Consider the following 10,814-nt stretch of genomic DNA (forward strand, 5'->3'; position numbering starts at 1 on the left):
GAAAGGGAGGGGGAAAGAGAGATAGAAACATCAATGATGAGAGAGCATCATTGACCAGATGGCTCCTGCACGCCCCCTACTGAGGATTGAGCCCTCAACCCAGGCATGTGCCCTTGATAGGAATCGAACCCGGGACCCTTCAGTCTGCAGGCCAACACTATATCCACAGAGCCAAACTGGCTAGGGCCAGAGTTGCCTTTTTATCTACCACTGCGTTTTGTTATTCTCATCTCCCAGAGCGCAGTGATGGTGGCATCCCTGTAGCTAGAAAGGTGACAGGTCCCCAATAGAAGTTTCTGAGGCTCATGGACTAATCTTCCCCAGGCCTGAGCTTTGTTCCTCCAAAGTGATAATCACCAGTCACAACTTTTGGCAGCGACTCCCCAGACACTTAGTAACTAGGACAAAAGAAAAAGCCCTAATCCAAGGCGATGAATAGTGTTTTACAGCCACAAGCTGAGCCACAAAAGCCCAAGAAAAATCAATGGTGCAGAAGTGGTTTTTGGACCTCACTCCAGCTTTTGAAGGAATGAGAATAATTCGGCTCTTCCCTTTTAGACTTCAGGTGCCTCCTGGGATGTCAGAATTAATCTCCAGGGAGCTGCCACTGTGATGTCTCTTACTACAGATGCCCCTGAGTGAACTTCATTCTTTACAGGACATTCTTCCCAAGGCGAGAAGCCCAGCTTCTGTCTTTGATGAGCAGACTAGAGGAGAAGCTGAAGAAAATGCCAGATGCTTTCTGTTTTAAAGTGAGTTTTCTCTTACTTCTGTATGACAGTACAAAAATGACTCCTCAGCCACCACGGTCCAGAGTAAAGGAAGACAAATTAAATGGCTAAAGTAGCCCTGAAAATAATTGCTAGCTGAGCCAAAATCCTACTAGTATGGAGTGGAAAATAAGAGAAACATGGGAGAAATAATAAATAAAATGGAAAAGAACACGAAGTGCCAATGCATAAAAGAGGAAACAAAACTGATAAACAAAAATATGAGGAAACGTTCAACCTCACTAGCAACCAAATAATCACAAATCAAAACAACAACACACTGCTTCTCACTTATCAAACCAGCAAACATTTTCCAGGTGACACTGTACCGGGTGCAAGGACACAGTGATCCTGCTCCACTGGGCACTGCTGCTCAGGCCCAAGATGCTCAGCCCTCCCCCAGCCACTGACCGATGCCCTGGAAGCTTTGATCCCGTTCCTCTGTGCACAGAGAGACCACTTACAGACATCAAATTTCAGGAAACCATCGTAAATATTAAAAATGTTTTGTGCACAAAGTTTTGCATTTAGAACCACAAAAGACAGGAAATTGCCTATATATCAGGCAGCAAAATGGATTAAGGAAACGAGGGTGAATCAACAGAGTGGAATAGCATCTAGCTTCTTAAATGAGGTTAACAAAGGCTACTGGGAGATGTTTATGATGTATGAAATGAAACAGGCAGTTTAAAAAATTGTGCACGCTATCTGATTATAAACATTTTTTAAAGTATATGCATATAATACATCTAAATTAACATGTTTTTAGCAGTAGCTAAGTCATAGGCCCTGGGGCTGATTTTTAAAGCGCTTTTTTTTTTTTTTTTACCCCTTTTGATTTCTCTGTATTTTCCAAATGTACTATAGTGAATAATGGAAAGATAATTGGCTTATTTTAAAAGATGCAGAGCAGCGAGGGAAAAGTATACAAGCTCCTTCTAGTCTATAAACCCTCCAAGAAAGGAACTGAGTCTTTTCCTTTCCTTTTTCTTTTTAAATCAGCTCCGGGTCCAAGTGGGTGCTAAATAAACGATTGTTGGACTGAACTGGGCATTTGTAGTGCTAACGTAGTTAAACCAGGAGTCATGGGACAGAGGTGACTCTGATGCCCCCGCAGCTTACATAAGCAAAGCAAACTCTACGCCTGTAAATGCTTCAAGGTTATGAAATAATCAAAATGCTAAGGACAACTAATCACAAATAGCCAACTGGCCTTCATGGTTAGGCGATCAAATAATTTCCTTTCTCTGTTTCGTTATCTTTCTATGTAAGCCTTTCCTCTCAAGGAGTATTCCTAACCACTTCCGATTTGGTGCTATCGATTTTTGCTCAAATAGACTTAACGTTTCCAATATGCCTCAGTTTATCTTTTAACAGTTCAATATTTATTTTTAAATCAGACAAATATATTACCCTCAAGGTATTTAGAATCTAGAAGCAGAATTTACTAGTAGCGGAAATCTTAACATTATATTCCAGGTAGAGCCTCGGCACAGACCAGATTCTGAACTGCAGGTCATCATCGCAAGGAGGTGTTCTAGAGAATTCCACAAGGTCAGAGAGTGGGATTCAGGGCTGTGTGCCTGACTGAACTTATGGTGAGTGAATTTGTTTCAAATCAGCACATAGTCATGGACCGACTTGAAGAGGCCGGCCCGCTCGGGCCCCAGGAGAGGTGATAGGGATAGGGGGCCTCGGAAAGGACTTCTCCCAGACGGGTCAAGTCTTTCAAACGCCACAGGAAAGTAAACATACTAGAAAACCCTAAAGGAAATCTCGGGGAGGGCCAGGCATTCATACATGACGGCAGTAGTGTGGGGGCTGAAATGGGAACAATGTGCAAGTGGTCTACCCTAAATGCTGCATTTTTGTATTGTATCAGAAAGGAAATGTCATGCTGGGGAAGAACTTCCTTCATTCTAATAAGTCCCCAAAATACAGCAGCACACAACAATGGTGGCGATAGCATGTCACATAATGCAGGGCTCTGAGTTAGGAAATGCCAGCGGAGAAAGACCAATGTGGAGAGGACACCCACCACAGTAGCCTTTTATTACTTGAGAGAGGCTCAGGCGTCAGTTAGACAACAGGGACTAGATGGAAAAAAAATTAACATTCTCCTATGATTAAAATAAAATTAATACTTTAATGAGTAATAATTTAATAATTTTTATTATTATTCTGGGAAACAGATTGTTCTACTATGAATATAAATTCTCTTCAAAAATAGGTTTTAATGATAAAGTATTATCTGCTTTGATTTAGTATTTCAATCCACTTGGTAAGGAGATACCTGTTGGTAGTTTCAAGCATATGGTCCCTTAGCAGTTGTGACTTGTTCATTTTTATGATGTCTGACTTACTTTGGTTGGGCACTACAAGTCCACCCAGGAATTACCAAGGAATTTTATCTTATATTTCATTGTCTGTTTTTTAGATATGCTTATATTACTCATTGGGTATAAATTAGACATTTCAGGAAGAGTATTAATAATTTGCCTTATTCCATATAATTTTTATTTTTTCATATTGTTTTATTTCTATTTCCATTAGCATCCAACACATGTTAAAACACTATAAGCCAAAGAGTTGCTTATTGTCACAGTGTTATACCCCTTCTGTAATGAGCTAAATTGAGCCCCCGAAAAATTCTTAAGTTGAAGCTCTAACTCTCAGAATGTAAACATATTTGGAGATAGGGTCCATTAAGAGGTAATTAAGTTAAAAATGAGGCCTCCAAGGTGATCCCTCATCCAATATAATTGGTGTCCTGTTAAGAAGAGGAAATCAGGACTCAGACACGCACAGAGGGAAGACCATGTGAAGACACGGGGAGAAGACGGACATTTACCAGCCAAGAAGAGAGAGCTCAGAAAAAATCAAAACTGCTGACACCTGGATCTCAGACTTCCAGCCTCCAGAACTGTGAGAAAGGAAATTTCTGTTGTTTAAGCCACCAGTCTGTAGTACTTTGTTATGGCAGCCTTGCCAAAATAATACAGCCTCTACCTAAAATTCTCTCCTATTTAATATTAACAGAAAAAAGTGGTTCTCAAGATTTATATTCAATCATTCAACAAATATTCATTGAACACCTAGTGTATGTAAGTGCTGGGATATGACAACAAATAAAAACTCAGGTCTCATGGAGCTTACAGACTAACAACAAAGGAATTTTTCTTCTTCTGGACTTATTCATATGAGAAGTAGGCCTTATAAATTGAGCTACTAGTAATCTTCAGATAGAATGAGTTAGGAAGGGAAAGTTGAAACAACAAAAGATATATGATCCTAACATTTTAATTTTATTTTTTTAAAATATATTTTTATTGATTTCAGAGAGAAAGGGAGAGGAAGAGAGATAGAGAAACATCAATGATGAGAGAGAATCATTGATCAGCTGCCTCCCGCACACCCCTACTGGGGATCAAGCCCACAACCCGGGCATGTGCCTTTGACCGGAATTGAACCTGGGATCTTTCAGTCCGCAGGCTGATGCTCTATCCACTGAGCCAAACTGGTAGGGCCTAACATTTTAATTTTATATTATGATGTTACTGGTAGCCCTGTGCGTTCGTTGGACCTTTTGGTAAGCAGATGTTAAGAGAGAGTGAGGATGGGGATTGGGACGAGAAAGCCTTCAGACTATGATTTGGGCAGGAAGCAGGACTGGGAACAAAGTCTTGGCCAACCCAACTGGAAGCTCCAGAGAAAAGGGTACCTGTCAGAGAAGTCCCACATCGGGCAGAAACGGCCGGGCCCTGGTCCTCTGACCTTGCTCCATCGTTGGCAGAGGGCTGCCTGGGAAGAGCCGGCATAGTGACCTCTGCTAGCAAGCTGGGGTAGGGCCTGGGGGTGCTCACACCTGGACACTGACAGCTAATTGGGTAACAAGGCAAGTTCTTTCTTGAAGAAAGTTCTGAGCAGCACCTCGATGACTGTTGCAAGCTTCAAAAAGTAAAATAGGAACCTGGTTCTCTAGTGAGGTTTTTTAAAGTCAGTAAAAGCTGTTTCTTTACTCTTAAATGTAAGAGGGCTTGAATGTCTCTCAGCAAGCGCTTTTATAGCCCAAACGGAGGTCTTGAAGAAAATGCATTTTTAACACCTGATGTAACTTTAACTTACCGAATATTTATATAGTGGGAAGGAGATTTAAAGTAGTTTTTTAGTAAAATTGTGTTAATGTTTATTTAATGAACTGGGTGACTATCATGATACATGTAACTAATGGAAGTGAGGGAATTATTTTTTCTTTTTTTAAATTTTGTTTTTCAATTTAGATTTAAATTCAATATTGTTTTGTATTAGTGTCAGGTGTATGGTACAGTAGTCAGACAGGCATATCCTTTACAAGGTGTTTTCCCCAATATTTTAAGTACCCACCTGGCACCATTCATAGTTATTACAATATTATTGACTATATTCCCTAAGGTGTCCTTTACATCCCCATGACTATTTTGTAGCTACCAATCTTACTTCTCACCTTTTCATGCAGTCTCTCAAACCCCTCCCTTCTATGTATATCTATGAGTCTGTTTTGATTGTTTATTTTGTTATTTAGATTCTACATGTAAGTGAAATCACGTGATATTTGTCTTTCTCTTACTGACTTATTTCACTTAGCATATTACCCTCTAGGTCCTGTCACAAATGGTAAGGTTTCATTCTTTTTATGACTGAGTAATATTCCATTGTATATATGTACCACAGCTTTTTATCCATCACCTATTGATGGGCACTTGGATTGCTTCCATAAGAAGATTTAAATTTTAAAGTCTAGTTAAAGTGTAATATGCTCTTATAGGCTAAAGCAGTCTTTGCATTAATTAATTTTAAAATTAATTAAAAGTGCTTTTAAATACATTAAGATTTGGAATCTAAAGAAGTCGGATATTTGTACTTATAGCTTTTATTCATTCATTCATTCCATTACTACATGCCCAGTGCTGTGCCAGGGGCTATAAAATAGAAGTGACTTAATTCTTTCAGGTTTACTTGTCAAGGTTTTAGTTTTTCATTGTCACTTCAAACCCTGTATGTACAAAACAGAAAAGTATCCTCTATTAACTAGATCTGTGTCCAGACCACTGCTTCCCATTGCCACATTATCCTGTTTCTTCATCTTCTGCTGGTGAAACCTAGACACCACCTGTACTTCATCTCCTTTATCCCTGTGTCCAGTCTGTTGCTCAGCGGCCTGGACAAGACAGAATTACACTCAGATCTGCCTCCCTCCACCGTGTTCTGTGGCCCCTCTCCAGGGACAGGGCCACACCCACGTCTCTGTCCAGAAAAACTTTGGCTTATAGGAACAAAGACCATTGTATTTTGTTTTCCCATTGTATTTCACAAGGTTTAAACCTCTTCTCTTCCATGAAGGTTTCCCATACTACGCTAATTGCCTCTCCCCAGGTTCTTAAATCCAACAATCCATACTTGCAGTTTACTTCTAAATCACTATCTTGTTCTTTTACTTACTACAGTTTCCTGATCAGTGAAATCAGAGATTTAGATAAGATTTTTTTAAAAAAATATATTTTATTGATTTTTTACAGAGAGGAAGGGAGAGAGATAGTTAGAAACATCGATCAGCTGCCTCCTGCACATCTCCTACTAGGGATGTGCCAGCAACCAAGGTATATGCCCTTTACCGGAATCGAACCTGGGACCTTTCAGTCCGCAGGCCAACGCTCTATCCACTGAGCCAAACCGGTTTCGGCTAGATAAGATTTTTAACAAAATCGATCTTCAAACTAAATCTTATGTGAACATGTAAAATTAGTCTTGGAAAGGAAATAAAATTAGAATTGTTCTGATTAAACAAGTGATGGTAGACCCGGAAAAGCTTCCTTATACCCGTCCCCCCACCCCACCCCCACACACACATACACACTTCCTAGCTACCCCTGAGGCACCTCATTTGAAGGGTATAAGAAGCTTACTTGGGAATCACTAGTCCTGAATGCCTTTAAGATCTCTTCCAGCTCTAAAATTTTATGGTTCGTCATTTCTTAAATGTCACTTGGTCTTAACCCTTTCCTCTTGATTCTGGTCGCAACATAGTTTAGGCCTTGTTAACCTCCTTCCTGGAGTATTGCAAACTGGTTTCCTTATGCCTCCAGCATACTGGGTTGAATAGTGGCTCCCAACAACTCATGCCCACCTAAGGCCTCAGAATGTGACCTTATTTGGAAATAGGTTTTTTATAGGTGTAATTAGTTAAGACGGAGTCACATTGGAATAGATTAGGCCATAAACCCAAAATGACTGCTGTCCTCCTAAGAAGAGAAGAGACACAGAGAAGGCACACCCACAGGGAGAACGCTGTGTGACAACACAGGTGGGACTGGAGTAAAGTCGCCACCAGCCAAGGAACTCCAAGGACTGCTGGCGGCCACCAGACGCTGGAAGAGGCAAGGAAGGATCCTCCCCTAGGGACCTGGCCCCACTGGCTCCTTGGCTGCAGACTTCTTATCTCCATAGCTGTGACAGGACATATTCTCCTTATTTTAAGGCCCCAGTTTGTGATAGATGGTTATGGCCGCCCTCGTAAACTACTAAGACACCAGTCTCTCTCCAACTAAAATCCATTTTACATATTTTTCCAGATAAATATTTCTTTTTTAAAAATATATTTTTTAATTGATTTCAGAGAGGGAGAGAGAGAGAAATATCAATGATGAGAGAGAATCATTGACCAGCTGCCTTCTGCATGCCCCCCACTGGGGATCGAGCCTGCAACCTGGGCATGTGCCCTGACTGGGAATTGAACTGTGACCGCCTGGTTCACAGGTTGACACTCAACCACTGAACCACACTGGCTGGGCCTGATAAATATTTCTTGATCTCTGCCCTCATCAGATTTATCACCTACTTGTTTCATTTCAGGAAGCACTAGATTTATCGAGCAACTACTAGGTGAAAATCACCATGATAATGCTGAGTGTACCGAAGTGAATGACATTACCATGGCCTCTGCCTCCAGGGAGCTTCAGTCTCATAAGGAAGGCAGATATTAACAAACAGACTCTGTCTTATGTATAATTGTAAGCTGTGATGTACCATATAAATGAAAAGAATGTGTTCCTGTGAAATACAATTGGAGAGCTGAGAAAGAGGGGGTTAAGCTGATGCCTGAAGGATAACTGGGTATCCACCTGACAAAGAATAAAAGGAAGAACCTCCCTAGTAGAGACAACATGTGAACAGGGGCCTAGAGTGGGAAAGAGCTTGGACGTTTGAGGAACTGAAATGGAAAGAAGACCACTGTGGCTGAAGACTGGTGAGCGGGGAGAACGTAACACAGGTGAGGGTAGGGAAGAAAGCAGACATCTGGTCATAGAGGGTCAAGTTCAGGGCTTAGAGCTTTATCTTAGTAAAATGAGAAGGCATTGAGAGGTTTCAAACAGGAGCATGGCATGATGCATCTACTTCTTGAAGATGTCTCTGCCTACCGTCAGGAGTGGGCTGTATGAGGTCAAGCCAAAATGAAGGGATCAGGTAGGAGGTAACAGTAGCTGTGTATGAAATTGGGGTGTGAACGGATTTGAGATCTCTTTTTTGGTACAGTCTACAGGACTTATTGATGAAGTGGATCTACAGAAGAAGGACAGGTTATCAACAGGTTTCTGCCTTGAGAAATTAGGTGGAGAAGATACCATTTACCGAGATGGGGAAGTCTGGGTGAATTAGTTAGGGGTACAATCTTAGCTGCTATACAGAATGGACCCAAAGCATATGGCTCAAAGAATATGATACCATTTCTCTCTCATATAACAAGTCATAAGTTGGTAGGACAGCTTTGCCATCCTAAACGCAAGGTTTCTTTTTTTGGATCTAAGTTAGCTGTTCCAGCTTCAGCCCTCACAACCACATCCCAGCCAGTACGGAGTGCAATTTAATATTCAATCCTCATCCTCATCTACAGGCACCATTGAAACACCATGCCCCACTCATTGCACATTTCACCAACCATCCCTTTGCTCTAGTTCCTTCTGTAGCTACCATCAAGCATCTGTTAAGTATCTAGTGTCAGACTCGGTGATGATTAAAGTCTTGCCCTCAGGCACTCTGTAGATATAGAAACTGGAGTTTGCATTGATTTCTCCTTCCTGATGTCCAGCTAGGTGCTGATTTTCCAAGAAACTCTGAAGCATATGTACAGACATAAAGTAAAGCCCTGTCTTTATTGATTTCGTTAATAAAAACAACAACCTGCCTCACTACAACGCCTCTGCTCACATGCTGTAAGTTGTGTCAAATTTAGTGTAAACTCTGTCGAGTATATAAATCTCTTTGACATTTGGAGGTATGGAGTTCCTCCCTCATTCAAATAGCCCTCTCTGTGTCTTACTGAGATATGTCGATCATTCATATGATGACTTATAAATAAATGTTTGTTGTGGACCAGAGATGTCCTTAGCCAGCTTTTAATCATCTCAGTATTTGTTGTCAGCACTGTAGAAAGCCACTGCCGGGGACGTGCGGAGATGAGAGAAAACTTATTAAAACTGGAAAAGTGCCAAAGAAGGGTCAAGGAACAGCCTTTCCAGGAAATCCTTATGAACACTCTAAGAAGATATTCTGAAACTGTGTAATGTTAACTTACACCGACCCCGTTGTATGATTCACAGGAAATAGGCTGGAGACTAAGAGGGTAGTCGCTCTGAAGACTAGAATCACCTTCACACCTGGGTTACTGGGACCCCCTGCCCTGTAGAGGGCCTCACTGGCAAGGAGTCCAGGGGATCACAAGGTAAAGCCCTCCATCCCCTGAGCCTCAGGTGCCCTTGAGCATGCTCTCGCACTAGAACCTCAGAAGTCCGTGCCCTTGGCACCCAGGACCTCAGAAGTCCATGCGCTAACAGCCCGGAGTCTACTGCTGGGGCCTTGAGGGCCTCTTCTTCGGGTCACCCTCCTGAGGGCAGAACATATCACCAATATGCACATTCTTAGGCTCGAGGGCAGCCAAGGCACAGCTTGGGGGAGGGGAGAGTGGAACTTCAGTGTACCACTTGGGGTGTCCCCCGCTCCACGAGAAAAGGAGACCCTTGAGGTATGACATGGAGCTGGGAATGGAAAAGAAAGGGTGGCCGGCAGCCCCCATTTGCACTTTGGCCCAGATCCCCAAAGGCTGCCTGCTCACACTCTTGTAAAAGAAGCTGCATTATAAAAACTTCTTGTGTTTGTGCTGAGAAGTTTTGACTCTACATGACCAATCCCTGCGGGCTTGCTGCAAGCAGGCGAGGGCATGGCAGAGAGTGTACTGAGGAAAGGGCATCTTGAGAGTCACCTGCTTTGGCACCTCACCACTGGAGGCGGAAAGGCTGGCGTGGAAGCATTTGGGATGTGGGTTTTGGTTAAGGGTTCAGACTTACACATTGATCTTCATACCCACTTAGCCCTGCCCCACAAGCACGAATCCAATCAGCTGGAATGATTTTTGTGTAGTATAGTGTTGTTTGTATGTTTAATTGTTTTCTTAATTTTTTTTTTATTCAAGGTTTAGAGTTTAAATTTATATTGAAACCTTTACTTCCAAAATGAATTTAAAATTTAGCCAAGATGCTTGCTTCCTCTGCTATACTTGGGGTAACATGCGATTTTTAGCCCTCAAAGGAGGCCCTTTAAGTGCCCCACAAATTAAATAATTTAAATTATTAAATTTAATAATGATTATTAAACTGTTATTATATTAAAATACCTACCTATTTTTCTTTGTTCTTCTGCCGCCCTTCTCCCTCATTTCCCTTCCTTCAGCGACCCCGTACAAGTGGCTAGAGTGCACATGCTAATGACTTGCCCAGGCACTTAAGGATTTTAATCCCAAATCATAAAGACCCTAAGAAGGACCTCAGCTGCCATCCATAAATTTTTATTTAAGAGCAAGGGAAAAGTGGAATTAATTCAGCACAGAGCCAGCACAGTGAGGGAGGAAAAATTGAGTGTCAAATCACAATACTTATGGGTGCCCCTTCCCTTCTTGAGCTCCTAACTTCTGCACATGCTTAATAGGTCATGTCACAGTTAATGCATCTTTCTAGG

This window comes from Myotis nattereri (assembly GCF_964212035.1).
Source record: "Myotis nattereri genome assembly, chromosome: 7".
Taxonomy (NCBI): Eukaryota; Metazoa; Chordata; class Mammalia; order Chiroptera; family Vespertilionidae; genus Myotis; species Myotis nattereri.